This window comes from Lactuca virosa, chromosome 8, assembly GCF_052849685.1.
Source record: "Lactuca virosa cultivar CGN04683 chromosome 8, Lactuca_virosa_CGN04683_v6, whole genome shotgun sequence".
NCBI classification, from domain to species: Eukaryota; Viridiplantae; Streptophyta; class Magnoliopsida; order Asterales; family Asteraceae; genus Lactuca; species Lactuca virosa.
The window spans coordinates 214,117,110-214,120,871 of record NC_136433.1 but is presented as its reverse complement, the minus strand read 5'-3'; positions in this window follow the sequence as shown (position 1 = coordinate 214,120,871).

Genomic DNA, 3,762 nt, shown 5'->3' with positions numbered 1-3,762 from the left:
TCGTGAATCGTGTCCCATATGCTTCGAGTATAGGATCGGTCACATGTGCTATAATATTCATCCTTTCTAAATTTTCCAAATGCTCAGAGCATTAAGAAGGGAAAAGTCTAGAATTGGATAAGACTAAAATGATTAAGCAATTGTCGAGGACTATCTAAGGCTCGCCAAAGATTGGTTGCTCAGGGACAGTTGGAAGTATAGTGTTAAATTTTGGAAGGACCATATGGATATATTCTGAAAAGAGGTAGCTCTTGTTCAGATATGATAATCAAAATAGGAATATGGAAATTTTCCATATTGGGAGTTGGATATTAAGAATCTATGAGAAAGTTAGAAACTTTTATGCAAGAAGGATGTTCAAAGCAATGTACTTTGAATATGAGAGTTCGTTTCCATAGAGTTGATCTCCTTTGGAATCCTCTGTAATGACTGATGACAAGGTTTTGGTGACCTTGTGCATAACCATTACGAGAGGATCAGTGCATATAAGTTTAAAATCTAACAGTTTTTTTTTGGTAAATGGTAGGAATTAGGAATTCTTACATTTACAATAAGGATTTGGGATTGTGAAATGAGCATCATTGGAATCATGTTCAATTGATCTATTTCACAAAGTAAAGATCATAGACAAACATAGTGTGCATACTTGGAGTATGGCATAACTATTGTTTAGAAAAACAAAGTGTACATGCTAGGAGCATGGGACGACTGTTGTTTTTGTTCAAGTATTAAGTTGATTATTTGAAACATTATACAATGAATAATGTGTAATCAATATGGTGATAAATAAAAGGTGGTTTTATTTATATTCAAAAGGGTTCTGAGACCATATTGGATTCGATTATTATTGTGTTTCACTTTGCATGTTTTGACTTCCAGAATAGCTAGGTTATTCTTTCCAAATGACTAAGTTATTTAAACACTCCACAGTCGTTCATATGTTGGAGGTAGGTATGAATTAAGATTGTCATGAATCGAGTTTGTAGATGGCTAAACGTGTTTAGACATAGCAATGGTTGCTACAACATTCATGAGTACTCATAAGTTATGAGTATTGGAATTAACCCACGCTCACTTGTATCACTTCATGGAATTTATCTCGAGTGATCGTGAGACGGTAATATCATATAAGTCTTCAAACCTAGAGATATGAGTTGTTACCTATGAGTTGGTTGTGCATTGATTGCACGTAAACGCATCAGTAACTTGATGTTATAAAACGTGCATTTGTGTATATTTCAACAAGTAGTAGAAACAAGTATATGAGTCGAAGTTTATCAGTTCCTTCTAGTCCTTGGAGGATTAGAAGCGATATCTGGGCCCCTCGATGATTTTGTTTTGACCTATGTACCGGGCCCGGTCAGAACCTAATTGATGTCTTCAATTTAGTTCTTTGTCAAACAAATCGGAAATCGAGAAACAAACTGCTGGACAATAAGTACGACGTTGTTCCATGTTTTTGTCCGGCTGATATCATGAGAACAGAGGATTATATGATCACTTATCTAAAATGGCGCTTCATAGTTCAACAGAGTTTTCGAGAGCTACGATTGCTGGTTGGTTCCTGAAGTAACATACGCAAATACAGTTATTAGACTTATCCAAGTGGGAGACTGTTGGATAAGGTGTCTAAGTCCATAACTTATTTGGTATATACTTGACCCGACCCGGCATGGTCCATTTGGGTTGCACTTCACCCAAACTGTTTATGGATAATTTTATGAGAATTGTATACTTATGATTTATTAATATATTATAAGTTATAATATATTAATATAAAGTCATGTTATTTAATTAGTTTTAATCTTGAATTAATTATGAATTAATTTAGTGATTAAAAAGGAAGACTAATTAAATCATGGGCTATTATATTTATATGGTGTGGGCTAATACTCATTTGGTAATGGACTAAGCTTATATGGAAGTCCATGGATGATCCATGGAGCTTTTAACCCATGGATCCTTGGAAAGGAAAAGACATGGGTTATTAGGGTTTCACCCTAACCATGCACACTATATAAACAAGCTCATGTTGCATGAAATAACACCCTAGTGTGTGTGTAATAGTGGTGGCCGATTTCTAAGTGTTAGTATACTCTCTCATATATTTTCCAAGTTTGTGGTGATTTGTGATTTCCATTTGAGGCATTCACATTATTGGTGCTTGGCTCTCAAACTCCAAGGAATCAACAATCAACAAAAGGTATGTAATTCATCTAGTCCTTTTATGTTTAAAAGTACCCCATGCCATGCTAGATAGGTTATAAACCTTGGAAATTAATATTTTGCATGTACCTTAGACAAACATAGATCCCAGGTTTATTAGGGTTGCATGTACACTTAGGAAGTGTTAGAATGCTCAAAACCCAACATATGATACTTACGTTACTGATAGTAGCCAGGGATTTCATGCAAGTACTTTCAAATATAAGAACAGAATTCAATAACGAACTTACATTGGGTCTTAGGGTTTAAGACTACTTTTCATAACTTAAGAAAATATTGGATTTTCTTAGAAGCATTACAAACCTTTCTATAAATTCATAAACAGATTTTGCTACAAAACCTCGCTTATGAACTCACCAGCTTTATGCTGATACTCTTTCAAAACTGCTTGTATTCTCAGGAAATCAGTAGACAGGTACCTTCTGGAGTTTTGAGAAGTTGGAGCAACTAAAGTGATGTCTTTAAATTTTACTTTCACTTTTGATGTAATTAATCAAGTCTTAAACAGATGTAAACCTTTTCGTACATGTATTCAATGTTTGGTTGTGTTTACTATGATTACTATGATACAATTGTTGTGATACTATACATGACGTCATCCACCCCCGAACGTTTCCGCCGTTCCGGTTTGGGGGTGTGACAGATTGGTATCAGAGCTCTTGTTTATAGTGAACTAAGTATACCGAACATTACATGGTATACAACGATAAACACCAAGGGGATGAAGCGCTCTAAACTAAAAGTATATTTTCAAAATATAAGTATTTTATAAGAAGTATACAAGTATACATATGTAACAGAAACAGTAACATAAGTAGAACAAAATAAAAGTATTTGGATGTTGGACACTGCGGTTAAACCTGGGCAGTTATGTAATCATGTCTAGGGTCAATATAGCCTGATCAACTATATTTATTCGAGACATGACCAACATGTGCTTGGGAGTGACTGTGGTGTTGCAGCAAGCCTAAAACTCACCAAGTATATATACATCAGGTATCGATAGAACAAAACATACAACTTAAAATACTATAGGAGTATTTTAGCTAGAGCCAAATACAGTATAGAGATTCATTCCAAGTGTTGCTACATATTTCTCCTTAGCGATTGTTTACTTGCATTAGTAACCCTTCTCTATTTATCGCTTCGTAGAACACTTTATCTATCAGGCTGAGATATATTCTTGTGTTATATCTCTTGATTCTAAAATTCTAGAGGACTTATCATCCTCTTTTTCTTCATTCTTTTAGAACAAGATGCCTCCCAGAAAGAGACCCAACATGAAGAACAACGACCCTCCACCGCCACCACCTCCTTAGTTTGATCCTGCCATGTTCCAGGCAGCAGTCACTGCCGCCGTGACTGTAGTAATGGCACAAATCAATAAGGGAAACTCTGGTGGATCCGGAGGTGGTACTCATCCTCAGAACCACGGTGATCAGGGACATCAAAAGGAGTGTTCCTATAAGGACTTCATGAACACAAAACCCAAATCCTTCGATGGAAACAGAGGTGTTATTGCCCTGACTCGATGGT